This window comes from Dipodomys merriami, unplaced genomic scaffold, assembly GCF_024711535.1.
Source record: "Dipodomys merriami isolate MVZ:Mamm:240054 unplaced genomic scaffold, mDipMer1.0.p SCAF_340, whole genome shotgun sequence".
NCBI lineage: Eukaryota > Metazoa > Chordata > Mammalia > Rodentia > Heteromyidae > Dipodomys > Dipodomys merriami.
In genome coordinates, this window is record NW_027204938.1 from 905,955 (window position 1) to 919,081 (window position 13,127).

Here is a 13,127-nt window from a genome sequence, read left to right on the forward strand (position 1 = left end):
TTTCATTGTTTCAAAATGAGCCAATCTGGCATCCTTGCAAAACCATGAATAATCCTCTCTAACAATGGTCTATCAAGATGGCTTTTCAAAGTTGACTGTGAAAAATGTTCATTTTCAAGTCACTACCATAAAACAGATCACATCTCTGGGAGCAGAAGTTTGGAAGGAAGGATTACCTTCCTTTTTTCTCTTAGGATAGATCAAATCATAATATTCTTCAGTTGTGGTCAGCGTGGAGCACATTTTCCCAAGAATATACTGTATTGTAAAAGAGGACCAACTATCAAAATAAAGGAGGAAATACTTGTCTAGAGTCTGATTTATCTTGCTTATATTTGTTGTTATTTTCATTATTTCAAACACATGGATAATTTGTACTTGGGATTAGACAGATTTATCTTGCTTATATCTGTTGTTTTTTTCATTACTTCAAACACATGGATAATTTATACTTGGGATTAGACAAGTGACAATGGATTAATGTAATAAACATTCATTACTTTCATATATCCAATATAATACACTTAACACCTTATGGAAAATTAAATCCAACTATTGAAACAATGTCAGAAATATAAAATAAGCCTCAATATGTATTATCTGGCACACATACACCATCATCTACTCAGAAATGCAGTCTCTGTACAAATATTTATTTGGCACAAAATAAAAATTTAATGAATATGTTCTATAAGCATCATATGAAATACTGTATATAATTTTATGGATGTCTCCTAGACAGGAATTTAACATGCATGTAGTAATCAAATTTCCACAATTTAAGCTAGACAAGAGGAGTCATACCCTCATACACTGCCTGGAGAATGTGTGGTGTGAATTTTACCACAGTGTTGAGCCTTTTCACCTAATACCAAGAGTCATATGCAATAATTTATTATTTGATGTTATGATGAGTGCTAAGTGTAGAATAAACTGAATTATTAAATTAATTCACAAAAATGAAATGATGATTTATTATTGAAATAATGATATGTTTGTTTAAATTCTAATGCTTCTCAATTTTACAATTCATGAAATATATTATTAAAATTAGTTTCACTTTCTTCTTTTCTATATCTACTAAAATTAAAATTATATGTTAAACATTCAATATTAAATCAGTAATAATAACATTATTAAAATAATATATTATTAAACTGTGATTTGAATTATAGTTCTAACAAATTGTGATGTAAAAAATACTATTATGGGCAATATTTTTTAAACTTACCAGCTTATTTGCTTCCTGTGTCATTTGTTATTCTTGGTCCAATTCATCTCTTCACCTTAATTGTTTATTTTTCTATTTTATCTCTATTGTTTTACTGAGTTTGCATTTTGTTTTCCCTGTTTAGTGATTGACATGAGGGTGAAAAGTTGTATACTAGTTTATCACTTCCTATGTTACAGTGAAATCACTGTACTCCACAGCTGTTCTACTTTTCTCTGTATAATACAATATTTTCCCCACTCTCATCTCCTGTATTGCTGCTCTCATGTATTTTATTTTTATTTAAATTTTATTATCAAGTTAATGTACAGAGGGGTTAGATTTACATAAGTAAGTTAGTGAATTCATTTTTTTCTAACTTGTTACCACTTCCCCCATGTTACTCCCTCATCCTTCCTAACATCCCCCAAGATTATTTCCAAAATATTGTGAGTATCTCGTTTGCATAGGTTCCCCCTTTGTCCTTTGTCTCACTATTTTGTTTATTCACCTTTCCCTTTCCTAGTTCAGATCAACATATTTACAATAACCAGGGTATCAAAATCAAATACAGTGACTACAGGGGATAAACATTGGTGGGGAAAACACAAAAGATAAAAAGAAATCACATACTACATTAAGAACAACAACAACAAAAACATGTCTTTGAGTTCATTTCACTTGGAATCACCTTATAAGATCATATGTAGGGCTGGGAAGGTGGCTCAGTGGTAAGAATGCTTGCCTTGCATGCATGAGGCCCTGGGTTCGATTCCTCAGCACCACATAAGCAGAAAAAAGCCGGAAGTGGCACTGTGTCTCAAGTGGTAGAACGCTAACCTTGAGCTGAAGAGCTCAGGGACGGTGCCCAGACCCAGAGTTCAGGCCCCACGACCGACCAAAAAAAAAAAAAAAAAGATCATATGTAAGTAGATAGTGAGCTATTCTGCTCATCTACTAAGATTATCCTTGATGTACACAATAATGCTTCCCTATTACCCACTAATACCACTTCTGGGCATTTACCCACGTGACAACAAACAAGGCCACACTAAAGCTACCAGCACAATTGTGTTTATCACAGTATTATTTACCATAGCTAAGATATGATATCAACTCAGATGCACCTCAGTAGATGAATGAAGAAAATGTCACTCTCTCATATACACACACTTACACATGCATGTGGAATACTATGCTTCCATCAGAAAGAATGATACCACCTCATTTGTAAGGAAATGGAAGATCTTGGAAAAAATATTAAGTGAAGTAAGCCAGACTTAAAGAAACATAGGTCTCAGGTTTTCCCTTATTTGTAATAATTAGTTTATATCAAGAATAATCTCATGTATTTTAATTTGACATTTTGTTCTATGTTGAGCATAGAACATTATTGCTATATTGTTTGATATTATTTCTGCAAACAGGCAGGTATATTTAAAGAATTACATTAATCTCATCCATTACTGAAGGAAGAACAACTTTAAAGAGCAAACCCTACTCAGAAGAACAACTGCTATTTATTTAGCTTCATTCGGAAGAACAACTCCTACTTACTTAGCTTCATTCCTTTGTAAGGCCACTGTAGTCCCCTGTAACCTCATCTTGTACATTACAACTCTGTACTTGGTTATCCTTCATATCTACTATCTTCTACATTGTGATCTAAATGCCCTAGTGATTCCAGTTTGCTTTACTTTAAAAAAAATTCTCTCGTAATGTTTGAGGTTGGTGTGTTTGCGTGTGTGTAGTATTACAAAGATCGGAAGACAAAATTTTTGTTCATTTAGATTACATCTTTCTGGTCATTGTAAGTTGTGGCTAATGGGAGAAGTATCTTGCTATTTTAAGGATGAAACAGAACATGTATTTGTGCATGTACCAGAGTTGCTTTAATTGTGTGAATTTGAACACTTAACTTCGAAGTATATCTTGGCTGCTGTTGTGAATAATGTGAATAACAATGAACTACAAATATATTTACGAGTTACCCAGAGAGAAACAATCACATGATTGGTGAGTCAGATGAAATTTCAACTTTGCATTTTTTTAGAAAATGCATACTAATTTCTACAACGAGAATACGAGCCTGTATTTTGACCAAGAGTGTAGAGAATTTTCTTTTCTCCATACTCTCACCAATATTATTGCCTTTTGAGTTTTATGAAAGTGCATGTTTCTAATAGGTGAAGTAACCCAGACTGGCTTTAGACTCAATTCCTCTTAGTCCAACCTCCTAAATGCTTGGAATTACAAACCTTTACCACCATACCTGGTTCTTTTGGGGTTTTTTGTAAGAGTTATAATAGTTATGAAGTAGTATCATAGTAATTTTGAATTGCATTTCTCTAATGACTTCTGTTCACTAAGCCAGTATAGAAATGGTATTAAACACAACTTTGTAAACCCACTGTGATTTTCAGGGCTTTTTGGAAAACAGGCCTATTCAGAACTTTTGTCCATTTTTATTCATGTTACTTGTTAATCTCATCTTTAAGCTCTCTATACAAAATCAATAATTAATTCAAGGTAGTAGAAAGGAAAACATTAAGCAACTCCTAACATTTTAAAATTTTCAATATCATGATATTGCTTAGATCACTTGAGACTATAAAACTCAATTTAGTTTGACCTTTTACAAGGCTATATTTATTTTATTTTATGTTTATTGCTCTTTCCAAAGCCTGCATGTCTGATTTCCCTTGGTTTCCTTCAGTTTCAAGTAGTTCAGATTTCAAACTGAAGAATAAATGGAAGGAAGCAAACAAAAAAACACTGTTCCTCTCATCCGATGATGCCTCTTCAAGCATGAGGTAAGTTCATCCTTCTAAGTCCCTATGATAGGGTATCAAAAGTAGAATTCATTCTTCTAGGTCTCCCTATCTTTGCAATGTAACTTAAATGATGTAAAACACAATATACTGCTCAGATAAGTTTACGTTTTATCAGTTTTGCACATTTTCATACGCGCTTCAGCTCAGTGCACAACATTTCTTCATTATTCTGTCCCTGATATTTTTACAATATCAAGACAAGATAACCAGTTTGAATTACAGCATGAGAAGTTATCCACCTGGCTTCCTTGAAAGCAGATCACAGTCAATTGATAACATTAGTTCTGGTTTCTCGCTACATGTAATGGTTTCTGTAATACATATGGAATTATATTTAGTATTAAAAATTGCTGACCAAACTCAAAGCTTATTCATAGAAACTTAAGTATTTCACCAGTGTCATGCCTCTTAATTCTTAAGATAATATTTGCTGTAATGCTAATGTTATTACCATTATAATGTTGGGAAAAATTGTAATTAAAGGCACTAAGTGCACTGTCCAAAGACACACAATGAGGAAGGAAATCAGTCAAAGTTTCCAAAAGTCTTTCAGCAATACAAAAAAGGTAGGTAAAATCTCTCCATTCTCTTACACACTCAATTCAATATACATATTGTCCAAGAAATAATACCATAGCAATTGTTGCCAAGGGTGTTTGTTTTCTGCCACATTTTGTCTTCAACACAGACTGTGTTGGTGACATTGGGTTATCATGCACAGAGATGAGCTTATAAATTGAGGTCCAAAGAGAGCCAAATTTCTTCTGTTCCACATTTCCAGTTTCCTTTTTAAAAAGTAGTAAAATTTTTAAATATCATCACGTACTGTCTTTTAAGACTCCAAAAACGAAATAAATTCACATATAATCACTCCAAAATGCTTTAAATGTAGATGATAAAACAAGCACTCATGAAGTAAATTTTCTTCTACATTTAATATGTTTCTGAAAGCCTTGTGCTGGTTGGTCACCCTTGTAATCCTGACTACTCAGGATATGTACTCAGAAGGCTGAGTTCTGTGGATAACATTTGGAAACCAATCAGAGCAAAAAATCATGACATTATTTTTCAAAAATTTTAATGAACTAGAAAAGAGCATGAATGGAGATGTAGCTAATATACTAGCTCACCAAACTAGAGGGGAAAGGCCTAGCAAGACCTTAAAGCCCTAAGTTCAAACTCTGAGCACGCCAACATGCAGGCACACACACATACACACACACTCACACACTTATTCACGTCAGTGTTTTGCATTAATTTCTTAGTTAATGATATTATATGGGTATAATAGAGGAAATAAACTTTTCCATCTCAGAACATTTTTATATGTATTTTATTGTTAAAATACCATACAGAGGGGTTTCAGTTACAAGAGCAAGGTAATGAGTCCCTTTCCTCTCAGGCATTGTTACCTCCTCCTTGGTTTTTTCCCCCACCATCCCTTCCTCACATCTCTACAAGTACACTCCCCTTCATCCCCCCCCAACCCCACCTAAATTGTAAAGTTCAACTTTCAACATAGTGTCTTGTGCATCTCATTGTCACAATGGGTGGACCAGTATTCCTAGTTAACCATTTTGTTTCTTCTTTCCCCTCCCCAATTAGCTAAGTGTATATACAAGATTCAGGTGCACCAAAATCAAATACAGTGAAAACAGAGGTTATACTGTGGGCGAGGAACATATAAAGAAACAATAAAATACATCGTACATTATAAATACGTTTGAAATAATAGCAAGCAAGAAAAAAACCCACTTGTGTACTTACTTTGGGGGTCATTTCATTTAACATCATCTTATCTGGTCATATGCACATAGCTTTTGACCTTTTCTGCTTATCTCAGACATATATTATTTATTGCAAATAAGGGAAACCATGGGACCTATGTTTCTTTGGACTTGGCTTACTTCACTAATATAATTTTTTCCAAGCCTTTCCATTTCCTAACAAATTGGGCAATGTCATTCTTTCAGATGGAGGTATAGAATTCCTATTCTCACACACACACACACACACACACACACACACACACACACACACACACACAGGAAATCAATCAATCTATCTATCTATTTATCTATCTATAACATTTTCTTGATCCATTCATGTACTGAGAGGCATCAATGTTGGTTCCATATTTTAGCTATGGTAAATAATGCTGCAATAAATATAGTAGTGCTAGTAGTTTTAGTATGGTCTTGTTTGTGATCATTTGGGTAAATGCCCAGAAGTAGTATTTGTTGGGTCATAGGGGAGCGCTATGTGGAATCTTTTGAGGAACCTTCATACTCCTTTCCGAAGTAGCTGAACAAGTTTACACTCCCACCCAAGAATGCAGTAGGGTTCAAATGCGGTAGGGTTCCTTTCTGGCCACATCCACTCAAGCGTCTGTTGTAAAAATATGGAACACTTCATGAATTTGCTTGTCATCTTTGCACAGGGGCCATGGTACTCTTCTCTGTATCATTTCAATTTTAGTGTATGTGCTGCCGAATTGAGCACAGAACATTTTTTATATATAAAGTGTAATTGATTTTCTTAAACTAAACAATTCAACAAAAAGTAAGTTCTAAAGAATTGTTGTGAAATTTTAAAACCATGTGTTTCTTATATAAGCACACATTTATGAATAAAGTCAAGATTGGCATGTCAAAAACAATATAATCAAGATATTTGTTGTTCAAGAGATGTGTAAGAGGAGGAATTCAATTATTCTATACAAGGCACCTCTCATAATGAACATTGAAGCAAGTGTTAAGGTTTGTTAAAAGTTTTAATGTTTTAAATATTTTTAATTTTGGGAATTTGCTTATATATATGCCAAAATTAAGACTGTATGACAGGTCATAAAACTTTTCCATAAAGTATTTAAGATTTATTGTAGCAGCATATACTACTAAGTGTGTACATTTCAGAGTTTATAGAAATTTTACTAATGAGAATTTGCAAATTCTTTGTGTAAAGAAGCAGAGTGAAGAGTTAAGACTTTGTTAATTCCACAGTTTCTGTTAAAACTTTAGGGCTTCCTTACTTTATAGGTTAGCGAGGAACAAATGGTGATATAAGCCATATACAGATGAGATGAGCCATAAATAATAATCTTAGTGGGAAACTTTAAAGACTACTCATAGCCTATAAAACTCTTATTGAACATCATAATCTTAGGCAGTTTTAAATGTACAGGATTATGAAAAAATAGTAAAACCTAATATGTAGTATACTTCAAATACTGGAAACACTGGTAATTGTTTCATTTTTCATTTTATTAATCATTAATATTTAATGATTGGTTTTGTTTATTGTAGCATTGTTTTCCTTGTTGTAATATAATACAACTTTTTGTAAGTCGTCATTAGGAGGTACTTTGAGAATGTTACTGGGATGGCCACACCATGTATTATAGGTGCATATGAATTTACAAAGAACAAAATTAAGAACAAAATATTCATTAAAATTTTTCTCAAGTAGAGTCTGAATCAGGAGTGTTAAGTGTCCACAGCTAAAATCTTAGCCCTAGGCTGAAGCAGCCGTCTTACAGATTTGAGGACACAAAAGTGAGAGACAATGATTTTTTGTGTTTTGATTTTGTTTTTGTTGGTCGTGGGGCTTGAAATCTTGGGCCTGGGTGCTTTCCCTTAGCTCTTTAGCTCAAGTCTAGTGCTACCACTTGAGCCACAGGACCACCTTTGTCTTTTTGTACTGATGTGGTACTGAGGAATCAAACCCAGGGCCTCATTCATTCTAGGCACGCACTCTACCACTGAAACCCCTTCCCAGTTCCTGAGAAAGTGTATTTTAAAAAGTCATCTAAACAACATTTGCTTTCTGCTTTGGCTTATATAATGATATACATGAATATCTTTTTATATTTTTGTGAATTGTCATACTTCTAAATTTATATTAATTTCAGCCACTTTATCCTTTTCAAAGTCATGAAATATCTCTAAGAATTTGTTTCTGTAAAGACTGTTTTTGCATTTATAATTTCTTCTGAGTCACTTTTATTTTTTTCAAAATCACTTTATATTTTATATTGACGGGTTTTCACACATCAAATGCCTTCAAATGTATATATGTATTAAGGTTTGTATCCTGTCAATAAATGTGTAGAACACAATTATACCACTGACAAAAGATGATTTGCACTTCATTTATGTGCTTTTGGACTTGGAGAGTGACTTTAGGTGTGTCAACACAAGTAGAATCAGCATGAAACAAGCCAGCATTTCTTCATTTAAGATATAAGGAAAGGATACAGGTTGATCCATTGTAACAATAGGATGTACAAGACACTCTATCAGAGGGGGATGGAGGGAGGAGTTGTGGTGGTGTAAAGGGAAGGGATGGTAGAGGAAAAACAGGAGGGGTTAACAATGCTCAATAAGAAATGTTCTCATTTCCTTACTTGTGTAACTGTAACCCCTCTGTACAGTACCTTTACAATAAAAGTATATATTAGAAAGATACAAGGAAAATTTCTGTACTTATGGGAAGTTATATTTGTCATTCAATATCAGCAAGGTATTGTTTTTAGGATGACAGGCATATTAAAATTTTGGATACTCAAATTCTCTACAAAAATAAATATATTATTTACATTAGAAACTGCCCACAATCTAGTGCAGTGTAATTGCTATGAGAAATTTTACCGCATTCTAGGTTTGTAATGGAAAGTAAATGTATATGCAATATCAACAGATATGAATTTTTTCAGATAATTTTTGTCTGCATTTTGTGGATGGAATTGGGAAAGCAATTTTAAAAAGCACAAATTTCATCACCAAGAGCTGTCCGCAAAACGTAACAAGTTTCTAATACAGCAAAATTGAATGGTTTGGAACTCCAAGAAGTACTTGAATTGACACATTATCAGAAAGTGTAACCAGGCAAGCACTTTTGTTTTTAAATTTTTTTGGGGGGTCCGGTCGTGGGCCTGAACTTTGGGCCTGGGAGCTGTCCCTCAGCTCTTCAGCTCAAGGTTAGCACTCTACCACTTGAGCCACAGAGCCACTTCTGGTTTTTTTTTCCTGCTTATGTGGTGTTGAGGCATCGAACCCAGGGCCTCATACATGCAAGGCAATCGCTCTACCACTAAGCCACATTCCCAGCCCCTAGGCAAGCACTTTTAAGAAATGCAGCTACAAGATTTCTCATTGAGTGCTTTCATAACACTTTGTGAAATACAAGTCAGAACCTCATTGGAGACTAGACAGTTTTCCCTCACCTTTCTGTCAAGCTCAGTTATTATCAATCAACATATAGCTAATCTTGAATAATCCTCTAATAAGAAAATGTTGATGGAGTGTTTATATGCAGAAAAGCTCGGAACGCTAACTTTTTCCAATTGGCCTGAATGGTTCACCCCCACCCTATTATCCCAAGTCCATACGGACTCCAGGCATAATTCCAGGTATGTGTGAACTCCTTTGATGTGCAGGTAGGGCAATCCACCTAGGCCCAGTTGTAAACATCCCATCTCAGACCCAACTGAATGTCCTCCATCTTTCTTGACCTAGGGGCTTTTCATTAACCTCTACCTCCTTGATCAGATCTCCTATAAAACACTGATCCTGTGCCAGCTACCTCACACAACCTCATTCCTGCTGGAAGGGCTGTGCCCCTGGCTGTTCCTCAATAAAGAGTCCTTTCTGTTGGTGATCAAGTCAGGCCTATTCCTTTTCCATTCTCCTCCATTTTCCTAACATATGGTGCTGACACCCAGGAGATAAAACGCACCAGGAGTAAGTAGGTGCCCTCTGCCAAGGGGCCACCCACCTCCTTGCCACCTCTCACGGAGCCTTTCTGCTACCTTCCTCCTCCTTCCAAGGCTTTTCTTCATCAGAAGCACAGAGCCCTCTGAGCTTACTTTGGGCTAAACAGACACCTGAAAAACCTCCTAGCCTTTGCTTTTGTAAGCAGTGCAAGCAGTGGATGGCCACGCTGCTGTGGCTTGAGGTATTATTGCCCCAGTGCGTAAGCTCAGAAAAGGCCTTATCTCTCCCCCTATTCTCTATCCTTTACCCTGTCCCTGGACTCTGATCTCCAGGCAGGAGGCTCTTCTCTGTTTGACTGACTTCACCCAATACCTAAAAGCCTTCAGGACAAGGTAACTAGCCCGGTCTGTGGTGTAGGCACCTGACATGGACCCCAGGAGGGCAGGACTCCCTCCCTTCCTTCTTGTCTGTGGGGTACAGAGACTCCAGAAGTCTCTTCTTTCCTTATACCCTGATACCCTTTAATTAGGACCTTTGGGGATGCCCTCTCTTAATTATTGGGATCCATCCGTCTGGCTTCTCAAAGCACCAGGGGTGCCTGGAGCATCAGGACAGGATCCATAGTCCTACCAAAATTTCCAAATTGTCTCCCAAAGACACCCCATTGGCATGCCTGCTGTCTAAACTTAAGACTTTGGGCTGACTGATTTACAGTCATAAAAAACCAAAACTGACTTGTTTTTATTCCAAAATCTGGTCTCATTACCATGGCACTGCTGACCTAAATTCAGAACCTTAGGTTTCACTCTTGCTGATTTAAACAATTCTCCAATGAAACTGGGAGGAGTCTGAGGTCCCCTAAACCTAAGCCCTCCTCAAGCTCTGCTCCAGAAAATCCTCACTTTGCTTGTTCTGTTCGGTCCACCAAGTCCTTCTCTGACCTCCACTCCAGAGGGCTCCCTCTCCACTCTCCTGCCTTGCTCACCAAGCCCTTCTCTGCCAGGAGCCACCCAACGTTTCCTCTAAAAAAGTAACTCCTTATCTTGTAGCAACTCAATCTGTCTCTCTCCCCCTCTCCATTTCCCTCTATCTCTCTTTTCTTTGATGACCTCCATCACAAAAGAACCTTTTCTCCTTCCTTGCTCTTCTAACTACACTCTTGGTATTTGCAGTTGGTCCATATTCTCTAGGCTAAAACTGTGTCTGTTTCAAGCAAACTCCTTTTGCTGACCCCAGTCTCTGTGCCTGCCTGTCTGCATGCTTGTGTAGCTGACACAAGGTGGGGGTGGGCATAGGCCTCCAAAGGTAAAACAACAAGCTATGAGTCCTGTTAAAAATCCTTCTAAACAAACCCCTCCATACTTATACATTTCTCAACCCTCTTCTATGGCTAATACACCTTCTTCCCTTCCAGACCATAATTAAATGGTCCTCTGGTCTGGACAATTCGTTAATCTGTTATTGACTGAGGCTGGCTGACAAACACACTGAGGAAAGCCTCTGTATTTTGCTGCTCTCTTCCTTTACCACCCTGAAATCCCATAATAGAAACAAGCCAATCCTTCTTCTCTTAGGGACTTAGACAATAATACAGTCCTTTCCTCTTTCCTGAGTCCACTCACTTCAAAATCTAGATTCTTAATTTCTCCTCTAAGTGGCTACCAAAGAAAAATCCCTCCCTCTCACCTCTTCCAATAACTTTATCCAATTATTCAAACTACCTTTTCAGTAACTTCATTATGCCACATCCTCCCTTTAAATATCGGCAGGTTAAAAGTGCTATCTTTTCCCCTTACAAACCTGTTCAACCACCTCCTCCCCCAATTCTCTCTACATGCCTTGGAAGCTGAACCTAGCAAGAGACAAAGACCACATGATGGGTTTTTCTTCAACCCCCACACTTCCACCAACCTATCTCCTCTATACTCTTCACTGTTCTAATGGTTAAAATGTTCAATTTAAAATACTAAACCACCTCATCACCAAAATTGATTTAAAGGGTTCCTTCTCTTGTTGTCAATGTTTGTTTAAAGGTGGAAATTCTGTTTGTCAAAATTTGCCTTGCATTTTGTTTGGTATTGCCTTGAACACATGGTTTTTTATCATATTGGTCAAAACAATATCACTTTGCCATTGGAATTCCAAACAATCTTATAGCCGATTTTCATTTTTTTAAAAACCTACGCGCCTTAAAACGTTTGTTTAAGTGTGTGTGTGTGTGTGTGAGAGAGAGAGAGAGAGACAGAGACAGAGACAGAGACAGAGACAGACAGAGAGAGAGACAGAGAGCACGTTCAACATAATCTCATTATAATACATAAAAACTGTGTAAAAATTATCTTCTTATAATTCTTGGTAGTGATATTTCTCAACAAATGTGCTGTTTGTTATAAGAAAACATCTTTTTCAAGGGTAGTAGTAAAAGTAGTGAGACCCAGTTCAGCTCCTAGCCAGCTGTGAGGATAAACACCGGTAAGGAGGTAAGAATTTTCTAAAAATGTTTGTTCCACATATTTGTTTCTGTCAGAAAATTTGAGTATGTAGAAGATGGTATGAATATGCCTTAAAAGACAGTTTATGAGTAAAAGTTTGTATGTAATTGTTGGCTGTGATTTACATTAAAACTATCATGTCATTCTCTATGTCCATCTAAAGTCAAGTGTCTTAACCAATCTTTGTATAAATTTGTAAGCAACAAAGCAGGAGATCTAACAATTCATCCGAGGGACAGATTCTGGCCAAGATCTTGCTTGGACTATCCAACCTCCACCATGGTAGATTGGACTTCTGACTGACTCCATCACACACAGCTGATTCTTGGTAAAAGACTGCTTTAGATTTACAAAAACTAAGACTCCTGGAAAACTCTCTGGAAACCTTTCCAAGCCTGACCTGAGAAAGCCAGCTGCATTGTTATGGTGTTAAAACATGTGTAGGCCAGGACAGCCTCTTGTAAAATTGGTTATCAGGTTTTCCAGGCATCCAAGCTGTGTTCAAACTCTCATCCCATCAATTGAGTTTTGTCATTGTAGAGTTCTGGCAAGTATTTGTTGATCAATTCTTGACAGGATGCATGTAAGCTCTACTTGTTCCTATTAATTTCTGGTTGCTTTAATTGGAAATAATAAAAGATTTTTTGTGGCAAATATTGCAGTTCAAAGCCAGCCTGGGCAGAAAAATCCCTCTGAGACTCTATAATCAGCAAAGAGCCAGGCTGGAAGCAGGCTCAAAAATTAACGAGCCAACGGCTAAAAGTGAGCTTGTGACTCAAAGTGCTAGCTTTGAGCTGAAGTGCTCAGGGAATTCCCTCAGGCCTTGAGTCCAAAGCCTATATCTAAGCCACAAGCACCTACATGTCCAGGACAAGGT

At 36.6% G+C, this 13,127-nt stretch overlaps 1 non-coding gene across 1 annotated transcript; it reads right to left on the minus strand.

Annotated features, from left to right (window-relative positions):
• Window positions 1-6,439: 6,439 nt before the first annotated feature.
• LOC138803565 (U6 spliceosomal RNA) lies at window positions 6,440-6,546 on the minus strand. The gene has a single exon (XR_011364972.1). It is a non-coding gene; the product is annotated as a U6 spliceosomal RNA (small nuclear RNA).
• Between the last annotated feature and the right edge of the window lie 6,581 nt (window positions 6,547-13,127).